General features: G+C 42.8%; 1 non-coding gene and 1 pseudogene across 1 annotated transcript; one reads left to right on the forward strand and one right to left on the reverse strand.

Annotated features, from left to right (window-relative positions):
- Positions 1 to 462: 462 nt before the first annotated feature.
- LOC111826680 lies at positions 463 to 675 on the reverse strand. Its single transcript, XR_002830040.1, has one exon. It is a non-coding gene; the product is annotated as a small nucleolar RNA U3 (small nucleolar RNA).
- Positions 676 to 10,109: 9,434 nt separating this feature from the next.
- On the forward strand, positions 10,110 to 10,859 carry LOC102435337 (annotated as a pseudogene).
- Positions 10,860 to 12,443: the final 1,584 nt, after the last annotated feature.

A 12,443-nucleotide genomic window follows, 5' to 3' on the forward strand; every position in this document is an offset into this window, starting at 1 on the left:
CCTTCTTAATAGTTTCAGGTCATCTTTCCTACAAGACTCTTCATTAAAATGAAAACAAGCCAATGTCACTAAGCCTGAGTTTTAAATTATGGTTATTCCCAACTAATCTGGTTGAATTTGAAGTTCCTTTAACAGCCGGCACTGCAATTCTGACTTTGCCATTTGTTTCCTGTGTGACTGAGCAAGTGCTTTAAATCTAATCCTCAACTCTCTCAATCCAAATGGAGACACCGATAGGACTAATTTCAAAGTTTTTTAAACCAACGCACTAGAATATGGAAAACAATCCTTCAGCAAGAGACTAAACTGGTACCCAGCTTCAAAACACACTCAAATTGGGTCATGATGCCTGCATGACCTGTTTGATCTCTTATGGCCTGGTTGGTGATTACAAGGTTTTAGAGAAATCAATCAATCAATCAATCAATCAATCCTCCCAGTGAAAATTACTTTTTTCTTAATTCCACTCAGATGACATCCTTTCCCTCTAATTCTCTCAAATGAGAGATAAGAAGGATCACCAATGACAAATGGCAGTTACTGAAGCAACACCAAGAGCTGCCTTCCCGCTCAGGAGAGCGCTGGGCCTCCTCCTGGTGGTTTCAGGTGCTCTGCACAGTCAGAGAAACTTCTCTAATAACGAACTATAGAAACGATCCCTGAAAGCACTTTTCAAAGGAATTAAATTGGATAATTTACAAAAAACTTAGCACTATTCCTGGCATACTATAAACTTGTAATAAAAGTTTGTTGTTATTTATAACTAGAGGCCCAGCGCGGGATTGAAATCGTGTGAGGAGGCGCCTTGCCAGCCTGGGTGCCTGGCCAGCCTGGATGAGGGGCTGATGGCTGTTTTCAGGCTGCCCTCACCCCCTTCAGGGTGGCGGTCCCCACGGGGTGCCTGGCCAGCCTAGATGAGGGGCTGAGGGCTGTTTTCAGGCTACCCGCACCCCCTTCAGGGTGGGGGTCCCCACTGGGGTGCCTGGCCAGCCTGGATGAGGTGCTGAGGGCTGTTTTCATGCTAGCCACACCCCCTTTAGGGTGGGCGTCCCCACTGGGGTGCCTGGCCAGTCCAGATGAGGGGCTGAGGACTGTTTTCAGGCAGGCCAAGCCTGCAACTGAAGCTCCCAGTCTCTCCTTTTTTTCTTTTTTTTTTAATTCTGGGATTTATTTACCTTCTGTAATTGAAACTTTGTTGCAGCTCCAGCTCCCAGGCCGGCTGGCTGAAAGCAGGTACCTGGGGTTTGTTTAGCTTCTATAATTGCAACATTGTTGCATCCGGAGCTCAGAGCTGGGCTGCGGCAGGCGGGGAACCTTGGCTTCCTCCATCGCCGGGGCAACCAAGCTTCATGTTCACTTCAGCTGTGTGGCTGCCGGCTGCCATCTTGGTTGGCAGTTAATTTGCATATCACCCTGATTAGCCAATGGGAAGCGTAGCGGAGGTATGGTTAATTATCATGTCTATTATTAGATAGGATAGATAATATAGTTATTGTTATTTTATATGCATCATGGTCATTTAAAACACAACAACATGCATTGCATAATATCATCTATTTAATAAAGAGCCAGGGTCATAACCACCGTTACCACCCAAAGGCTCGACCAGACCCGAAGTCATTGCTGGGTTGCTGTGGTGACCCAGCACTGACTGGGGCTACTGCGGGCGCCCTGACCCAGCACTGACTGCCTAGGGGGCTGTGGATCAGGCCTGGAGACAGGCCTGCAGAGAGAGAGGCAGGGTCTGATCTGTAGCCTCTGTGGCAGCCTTTGATCAGAACTTGCCTCTCTTTCTCTCCAGGCCTGGCAACAGCCACGCCTCCATTTCTCTCCAGGCCCCGTTGATAGGCCCAGAGATGCTGACTGGCATAGAAACTGACCAATCAGAACCAAATCTGGATTAATGTAAGGAGCCAATGGCTGTATGGAGGTGGAGCTTTTGACACTGACTGGCAAAAAACTGACCAATCAGAACCAAATTGGCAGGCAGAGGAGGGCAGTTGGGGGCCAGATCAGGCCTACAAGAAAGGGCAGTTGGGGGCGATTAGGCAGGCAGAGGTAGTTAAGGGTGATCAGGCTGGCAGGGGAGAACAGTTAGGGGTGAGATCAGGCCAGCAGGGGAGAGCCTTTGGGGGCGAGATCAGGATGGCAGGGGAGGGCAGTTGGGGGCGAGATCAGGATGGCAGGGGAGGGCAGTTAGGGGTGATCAGGCAGGTAGAGGCTGTGGGGGGTGAGATCAGGCCGGCAGGGGAGGGCAGTTAGGAGGGATCAGGCAGGCAGGCAGAGGCAGTTAGGGGCGATCAGGCAGGCAGGCAGAGAGGTTAGGGGTGATCAGGCAGGCAGGCGGAGGGGTTAGGGGCAATCAGGGAGGCAGGCAGGTGAGTGGTTAGGAGCCAGTGGTCCCAGATTGTGAGAGGGTGTCCAACCGTGGTTGGACATCCCCCGAGGGGTCCCCAATTGGAGTGGGTGCAGGCTGGGCTAAGGGAACCCCTTCCCTTTGTGCATGAATTTCATGCACTGGGCCTCTAGTCTTCTATAATAAAAGGGTAATATGCAAATTGACCCTAACGGCAGAACAACTGGTCGCTATGATGCACACTGACTACCAGGGGGCAGATGCTCAACACAGAAGCTGCCTCCTGGTGGTCAGTGTGCTTCCACAGGGGGAGCTCTACTCAACCACAAGCTGGGCTGACAGCTGCGAGTGCAATAGCAGTGGCGGGAGCCTCTCCTGCCTCCACGGCAGTACTAAGGATGTCCATGGGGAGCAGACCTAAGCTGGCAGCTGGACATCCCCTGAGGGGTCCCAGGCTGCCAGAGGGATGTCTGATTGCCAGCTTAGGCCCAATCCCCTGGGGAGTAGGCCTAAGCTGGCAGGTGGGCATTCCCTGAGGGAATTTTCATGCACCAGGCCTCTAGTACTATCATAATATCATATATAATGTAGTATACTCCCAAATTATAAAAATACAATAGACATCCAGTTACAATCATCAGTCCTTCACAGAGCTCTTAACATTTGCAAAATGTTAAGTAGAGAATATCAATGTGAAATAAGCTTCAAACAGAGAATGATGTTTCTAAGATCCAGTTCTGATCATATCACTGATCTGCTTAAGCCCATCAATGACCCCATTGCTCTTAGGATAAAACTCAAAAGTCTTGTCACTTTGCAAGGCCCTAGGTGACTAGTCATTTCTTTCCTGCCTGTTGTGGTGCCTCAACACCACCTCCTAAGCATGGACTCTCCTCTGTCTGCAGTATTCTTCCCTTCCCCAGCCACTTCCTTAGCCAACACCTACACACCCTTCAGGATCCCGCTTCAATAGCACTTCCTCCTGAGTTGGTGTCCCTCTGGTCTGATCCTACAGCATCCTGGAGGGTTGTTCGTTGTTTTTTCTGACAAAGAATTCTTTACACTTGCCTCTTTTCTTCTCCCGCACTAGCCCGAAAGCTTTGTGAGGGACTGTGAGCGTTGAATTCATCCCACTGCATTACAGTATTTATGTACTCGTGATTCATTTACATAAAAAATTCTGAATCTCTACATATGCATTGTTCAATCCTCCATCCTCCATAATGTGGTCTACAAAGTTCAAACAGATTAGTAATTTCAAATTAGACTTAGCCTAATACACACACATACCATACTACTCAGACTGGCTTATTCTAGTACTGTATAAATCATTAGGAAATTCCAGGTGGAGGTCAAGGTTTGAAATATCTGCCAATAACTTTATGTAAGTCAGTGTTTACTATTAACCACAATGTCTTTGTGAGCGGCACTAATGAGAGACAATCTGGTGAGAGGGGTGGAAGACTTATCCTAATGCTACATTGCAAGTGCACTGCTTACTTATTCACTTGGGTGGATTGGGAGGACAATGAAGCCCCTGCCACCAAGCCATCTGGGTGTCCCCACCAGGCTGTGCCTCCGCCCTGGCCCTCTTTGCCCTGCTGAAATCATTGACTGGCTTTGAGATTTGGCAGTGTTGGCCTATCAGACTTCCCACCTTCACTTCCCAATTAAGTGTGGGAATCCAGCTTCCTGAAAATTCCAAAACACGGGACAAAGAGAGCTGGACCTCTGCAGATTTTGAAAGACTGCCCACCCTCAGAGAGGGTCCTAGGTTGTAGGCATCCTGGCAGATGGAACAGCTCCCTACTCAACTGCAACACCTGAAATTCAGATGTTCAGATTCAGGGAATAAGGCCTTGTGTTACTTGTTGACATTTATGAGCTCTCCTCATGCTTAAATCTCCCTGCAAATTGTATCTCTTATGCCGAAATAACTCTGCCTAGGTTTATAGCCTGCTCAGAAGAGTAACTCCTGACATTATTAGATTTTTTAAGCAGCTGAAATGGAGTGCTCAGAGATTTATATCCATGGACATTTAAAGATTTTGTTAAATATATTCCTCAACTAGAAAAATGAGAGGCACCAATTTTGTTTATACTCTTAATTTATTGTTTGCTTGGCTAAAAGTCAGGTTGCCATCAACTGAAGGGATAAAACATGAGTCAATGGCTAAGAAAACTTAAAAAGGCTTAGATATAGCTGCTTTTAGCTTTCTGAATCGCTGGTGCCCACTTAAAATAACAGATGCACTAATATTTCCCTGGTGTTACACAAATGCTAAGAGCAGGGGAAAGCTGACCTTCTCATACTCCCGAACAATTTTAGCTCAATTATGACCCCGCATTGTAAATGCTACGATCTGCTGGTGGCTTTTTGCTATAATTATTTTGCTTCTGTGGTTGAAGCTGGTATAAAATCAGTGAATGGAGGATGAAGGCACACCTTTCTAAAAATATGTGGAGTCTGGTAATTTCTCCAATAGATTAATTATATTAATTGTCAACATAGTTATTATAAGGATATGATAGAATGAATGTATAGGAATAAAATGTATCTGCTATGTAACTGTTGGATTCTGCCGTAAGGAGAAAGTGGCCTGGTTTCTCTGTTTTCTAATTTTTTATCTCCAGTCTGTCAGAGGCAATGATCATATCGTTACAGTTGAAATGCTCTTCACTGTCAGACAGACTAGCAGAAAAGCCATGTACTAATACATCCCCAAATACCACCATCCGGGGGCATTCATGCCAGCAAGAAAGGTCTAGAAAATGGCGTTAGAAGAAAGGTCAAGGAGATAGTGTTGATGTCATTAGCAGGCTTACGGAGACACAAGCTATTCCTGATCTTCTCGATGATCTTACTCTTCCTCCCGGTGCCCGTGTTGGGCCACCCCACAGAACTTGAAGAGTGTGGCCGGCCTGTAAAGTTGGCTGTTTCTAGGTAGTAACACAGGATGCCCTTTCTCTTGCCAACAGCAGCAAACAAGGTCTGTGTGCTGGAGGAGAACACCAGTCACCTCGGTGACTTGAGTCAAGTGCCTCTAGCTGCCTGAGTGGACTCACGAAAGTTCAGGGGATGCCCCGGTGGCATGCACTCCTTCCTTCCCTCCACAAAGAGGTGTTTTCTATTTCTTCAATTACTTTTCTTCTGACATGTTTGTGCTTTGTGCTGCCTTTCTCTTCCTTTTTAAATAATTTTAATTTTATGGTGACAAGGATACTCAACATGATATTTAAGGGTAAATACTGGATTGTTAACTATAGGCACGATGTTGTGTAGTCCACCCTCAGAACTTACTCATCTTGCTTTACTAAAACTTTATACTGTCAGGACAGGCCACCCCCAATGCCCCACAATGGCATAGGGATTACTTGGAATTAAAGCTACTTGACAAGCAGCCGGTGGGCATGCTGGCCCTCCCTTGTCTCTTTGACTACAGGAAATAAATCTTCCCTCTGAAAGGTGCCCTCCTTCACCCAGGGGAGCTGAGAAAGATACCTTTATCACCAGAGTTAAGGGATCCAGGGCTGGGAAGCTTGTATTAACAAACCTTCTTACTTCTTTACTAATTTACTACCTTCCTAGACCCAAACTTTGCTTGGATTCCCCACCAATGAACATCCAAAATTATGTTTCTTTGTCCTGTCAAATCTTCACAAATGTATTTTTTCTTTATCTCCTCTGAGTATCATTTATGATCTCTATGTGCATGTATTATATTGGGTTTCCTTGTGTTAATCTGGTTTTATGTCAATTTTATTATTAGTTCAGCCATTAGAACTCAAAAGGGGGGAATTTCCCCTTTCCTGACAATACCCATTGATTAGCAGTCCCCTCTTTTATATTTTAAAAATAGTTTTATTGATTTCAGAGAGAGGAAGGAGAGGGGGAGATAGAAACATCAATGATGAGAGAGAATCATTGATTGGCTGCCTCCTGCATGCCCCCTACTGGGGATCAAGCCTGAAACCTGGGCATGTGCCTTGACCAGGAATTGAACCTCCTGGTTCATAGATCAACACTCAACTACTGAGCCACTCTGGCCAGGTGCAGCTCCCTCTTTTAAATGCCTCCTTACCCCTAGCAACCACTGTTCTGCTCTCTGCTTCTCTGAGTTGGAATATTTTAGGTGCCTCATGTAAATGGAATCATGCAGTTATTTGTTTTTCTGTGACTAGCTTTCCTCCTTTTTCTGACTTAACAGCCATCTTAAGACCATGGCTTAGAGAGGTGGTAGCAGACAGTTGAGTTCAGAAGCACAAGAGGCACTTGGACAGTGGTTTCACCTGGGGCGTTGGATTTTGCATTATTGTTGAAGACACATATCACCACCTCCTGAAGCAGCTATGCCAGCAAGCACACCAGGTCTCGCTGACCCATTATTGGGCCATGACTGGCGTCTTTGGACCTGAAAGCCAAGGTTGACGATAGAATTATTAAAGACTTCCCTTATTCCCAAAATGGCTGCTTTATTAACTATAAAATAGCTCTGTGACACGTCTGATGGTTGGATCAAGCACAGACCTCTTCTTAGCTTTGCAGAAACACTGGTTCCATTACATGAGGACTTCATTATTTATCTTCATAGTCTGAAAAAAAAGAGGACTTATTTTTGCTTGTTTTGATTGAGCAATGGTGTTTTACGGAAGTTCCAGATTTACTTTAAGATTTTGAGGTAAAATAAAAAAATTCACATGAGAATTTTGCTTTGGTTTTGTAATTTTTCCAGTGGGAATTATTTTAATTGATATAGCCAATAGCCTCAGTTAATTATAGCTGTTGATCTGTGTGGTGTTGAATGGGTGTGAGCAGGGGGTTGTTTTGACTTTTACTCTATATGCAGCTCACTAAAGTCAGAACAAATAAACTCAAAGTTCAGTTCTAAACATTTTGAACTGCAATAATGTGAAATTTTCAAAATTAACTTACAGAAACATATATTACAAAAATTAAATTATCTTTTTTAATAGTACCGTAGATTTAACTTTAAAAACCACTGTGCTTTTTTAAAAATTGAGATATAATTAACATGTAACGTTTTATTAGTTTCAGCATTCAACATAATGATTCAATATTTGTACATATTGCAAAATGATCACCACAGAAAGTCTAGTTAACATCTGTCACCATACATGCTACAAATTTTTTTTTCTTGTGATAATGACTTTTAAGGTCTACTTTCTTAGCAACTTTCAAATATGCAATACAGTGTTAATAACTATAGTCACCATGCTGTACATTGCATTCCCATTACTTATTTATTTACTAACTGGAACTTTGTACCTTTTGACCCCCTTTACTCATTTCATCCAAATTATCTTTTTTAAAAATATATATATATTATTGATTTTTTACAGAGAAGAAGGGAGAGGGATAGAGAGTTAGAAACATCGATGAGAGAGAAATATTGATCAGCTGCCTCCTGCACACTCCCTACTGGGGCTGTGCCCGAAACCAAGGTACATGCCGTTGACCAGAATCCAACCTGAGACCCTTCAGTCCGCAGGCCGACACTCTATCCACTGAGCCAAACCAGTTAGGGAGATCTTTTTATTTTTTTATTGATTAAGGTATTACATATGTGTCCTTATCCCCCCAACTGCCCCCCCCCCCACTCATGCCCTCACCACCCTGGTGTCTGTGTCCATTGGTTAGGCTTATATGCATTCATACAAGTCCTTTGGTTGATCTCTCCCCCTTACCCCCACCCTCCCCTACCTTCCCTCTGAGGTTTGACAGTATGATCAATGCTTCTGTGTCTCTGGATCTGTTTTTGTTCATCAGTTTATGTTGTTCATTATATTTCACAAATGAGTGAGATCATGTGATATTTATCTTTCTCTGACTGGCTTATTTCGCTTTAAAGTGTGCTTTTTCTAGAGTCTGGGTAAAATGTTAGCTATTACAAATCTTGTAATAACACTAACATGGTACTTGCACACATTTTTAAGTACTGAGTAAAGTAATCTTATGGTCTCTCATCATCACAGAAAATTAGCTGTGTCCCTGAGGGGAAGGGTATTATAATTTCCTCCTCCGTGTGGTGTGTCCTTGGACATTATCCTAGAAGGCATCTCTAAAGGTACTTAGCACTAATTAGCACTTTCTATAAAGATCCTCATTTGTGGAAATACTTACAGGGAGTCGGGCATCTCTTAAAAGGGTGTTGAGTATTCTTTAGTAGCCCATAGAAAAATATTGACTGCCTTTTAAAAATAACTTTCATTTTAAAAAATCAACAGTGGGGACATTTACAAAAATTTCTGAGGAATAAGTGTACTTTCCAGAAAATTCCTTGTGTAAGTTTATTAACCGCAGTGGCAAAAGAACTGGACTCAGCTCTAAGGGACCTATGCTCCAGTCCTTGTTTCACCAAGAACTGGTTGTGACATGGGAGGCCCATTGGGGCCTGATTTTCTTTAATATTTTCCCTTCCCAATGGGGTTATTGTAACAATAAAATGAGAGGGTTGATGTGAAGCACTTTGAAATGCTGAAATCACTGAGTAAATGCAATACCTATTGTAGAAATAATTCAGACTCCGAAATGTCTGAGGTCATTGAAAAATAAATATTTGATTAGTGGTAAAAATAATATGCCTAGAAAGGTCAGGCAATAAGTCCTATGGCTGTACATGTTCTCTTTTTAAAATATAGATTCTTGATTTGTTATTTTTTGACAGTTGGGCATCTCTCTAATTCCCCCAGAACCTCTTGAAGAAAAATGTTTGGTGTTTCTGATGTTGACTTTAGTCAATTCCTTAAGTCATATGGGCCTAAATATTGAAGCACGACCTTTTTCTAGAAATTCAACTTAGTGAGACACTTTCCAATCCTAGAATGGATTTCTAGACTTGGCTTTTTTTTTTAATTACATAAGCAACATATTATTTTAGAAATTTGAAAAATAAAGAAAAAGAAAATAAAATTACCCATAACCTCATAATGTCTTTAAAAAGTTACCTAAATCAATAAGTCCGAAACCCCTCTTCATGCCACACATCCCAATCCTCAGAGACAATCACTGTTTTCCCCAGGAGTCTACGGATCCTTTCATACTTATCCAAATGCTGCCAACTCATCAACAGGGCACCCATACATGAAAGATAATAATTAAATCCAATTACTTGATAGTCTTACAACTTTCTATTTTATGAAACCATAGCTTACACATTTATAAAAAATTTTTGTTCATTTGAAGCTATATTTTAGTTAACAGCTTATTAACTTGATTTACAACTTTTGTGCATGTCCACAGATGGTATGGCCTCTATTTGTGCTCTGGCCCCAGACTCCACAAACTTTAGGGGTAGGGTCTGCATCAGAGAGCCTGTTACAGCCTGTGCTTCCTAATCCCCTGGCTCCACCTAGCCCAACAGAAGCCCTGAGCCACCATCTCCCACTCCTGCTAACTCCCAGTCCAGGTCCTTCCTGGAAATTACTGATGGGAGCAGGGGAGGTGGGGTGTGGGGGGAGGGAGAGACAGTGGGTAGAAGACTCAAAGGAAGTAGAGCAAAGAGGAGAAAGTGAAAAGAAGGGAAAGTGATCCAATAGTACATTTTATTCCTGTCCTAATAGTTATGACACTATAGTATGAGGTGTTTGCTTGGTTTTTTTGTTTTATTTGTTTTTTTACTTATCCATTTCTGCATGAGACTATAAGCTTTGAGGACATAGCTTGGTCATATTCCAGGTACAGAATAGGCATTTAAAGAATAGCTATTGTCCTTTTGATTCTCTGAGCAGCACCATGGCTGTAGGCAAGAACAAGCGCCTTATGAAAGGCAGCAAAAAGTGAGTCAAGAAAGTGGTTGATCCATTTTCTAAGGACCATTGGTGTGATGTGAAAGCACCAGTTATGTTCAATATAAGAAAGATTGGGGAAACACTGGTCACCAGTACTCAAGGAACCAAAATTGCATCTGGTGGTCTTCATGATTTTGAAGCGAGCCTAGCTGATCTGCAGAATGACGAAGTTGCATTTAGAAAATTCAAGTTAATTACTAAGGATGTTCAGGGCAAAAACTGCCTGCCTAATTTCCATGGCATGGATCTTACCGTGACAAAATGTGCTCCATGGTCAAAAAATGGCAGACCATGATTGAAGCTCATGTTGACGTCAAGACACCAATGTTTATTTGCTTTGTCTATTCTGTGTTGGTTTTACTAATAAAACACAACAATCAGATTCAGAAGACCTCTATGCTCATCTTCAACAAGTCTGCCAAATCCAGAAGATTTGGGCATCATGTCCGAGAGGTGCAGACAAGCTGATTCCAGCGAGCATTGAAAGACATAGGAAGACTGGCCAATCTATTTATCTGCTCTATGATGCATTTGTTAGAAAAGTCAAAATGCTGGAGAAGCCCAAGTTTGAACTGGGAAATCCCATGGAGCTTCAGGGTAAAGGTAGCAGTTCTGAAAAAGCTATCAGGGATGAGACAGGTACTAAAGTTGAACAAGCTATAGATATGAGCCCCAAACCCAAGAATCTGTTTAAAATTCAGATAAAATGGTGACAAAAAAAAAATCCTACCTGTAAAATAAAAACACACAAAAAAACAATAGCTAAACAAACAAGTGAGCAAATGAGAGTCTTGAAATCCTAAAGTGGAAATACAGAAATACTTAGTATCTCATACAGTGACAATTCTAAAAAGAAATCTTTAAAACATTATGAGTAAGATACCTATGGCCACCTCTTTTCAAATGCATATCCTTCAGTATATTTGTGAAAATATCAATGTCCTTAGCCTATCTTATATAATAAAAACCTAATATGCAAATTGACTAAACAGCTGAACAATAGGTGGAACAACCGGTCGCTATGATGTGCACTGACCACCAGGGGGAAGATGCTCAATGCAGGATCTACCCCCAGCCCGCAGGCCTCAGGCTTGGCCAAGGCAGGTGCCAGCGGGCTCTCCCCTCCCCCAAATCACCCTGCTGGTCGCCCCACAGATCAGCCCTGATCGCTGGCCAGGCCTAGGGGCCCTACCCAGGCACGAATTTCATGCATTGGGCCTCTAGTTGTCTAATAATGTTGTCACCCTGAACATGACCACTACCATGGTATGCTCTAGCAGAAGTAACAACCTTGTGAAATTAATATATTGTGCATGTAGCTGAGATAAAACTTTTTTGACACTGTGGAGGTATTATCAAACTCACTGTTTGCTCTTGAGTTTGATCACATATCAGCTAGAATTATGATTTTTTTTAATTTTTAAAATTCTTGTATTGTTTAAAGTATTACATATAGTATTACATATGTCTCCTTTTCCCCCCATTGACCTCTCCCTGGACATCCCCACCCCCCAGCACATGCCCTTACCCCCGTACTGTCCATTGGTTATGCTTATATGCATGCATACAAGTCCTTTGGTTGATCTCTTATCCCCATGCTCCCCTGCCTGAAATATGTTTTTACTGACTTTTAGAGAAAGAGGAAGGGAGAGGGAGAGAGAAACATTGATCAGCTGCCTCATGCACTCCCCCCTACTGGGGGTCAAACCATTGACCTCTTGGTGAATGGGACAACATTCAACCAACTGAGCCACACCAGCCAGGGCTAGAATTGTGATTTTTGACTCTGTGAAATAGTATAGCAGTAAAGAATCAAAAGGCATCAAATTTAAGGTAAGTATCTGTTCGTGTATTTTAAAGGCAGATAAAACAAGCTGTTCGTGTATTTTAAAGGCAGATAAAACAAGCTGTGTCAGCCAAATTCTGAGTAAAGTTGCTAGTGTTGATAAAATGGCAGCCAAAATCTAGGAAAGCTTTCTGCTAGCAGACCCAGAATGACCAATTTTTATCTCCAGGATCAATGCTTATCCTATATAATAGAAGCCTAATATGCTAAGTGTCCAGTCGTCCATTCAACCAATCAAAGTGTAATATGCTAATGATATGCTAAGGCAACTCAGCCGCTCGGTATGATGTGCGCTGACCACCAGGGGGCAGACACTCTGACCGGTAGGTTAGCTTGCTCCTGGGGTCCAGTTGATCGGGACTGAGAGAGACAGGCCAGACACTCCCTGGAGCATGGTGTGTCCATAGGACAAGACATTATACAAAACTATTA

This window comes from Myotis lucifugus, unplaced genomic scaffold (genome assembly GCF_000147115.1).
Source record: "Myotis lucifugus unplaced genomic scaffold, Myoluc2.0 scaffold_95, whole genome shotgun sequence".
Lineage (NCBI taxonomy): Eukaryota > Metazoa > Chordata > Mammalia > Chiroptera > Vespertilionidae > Myotis > Myotis lucifugus.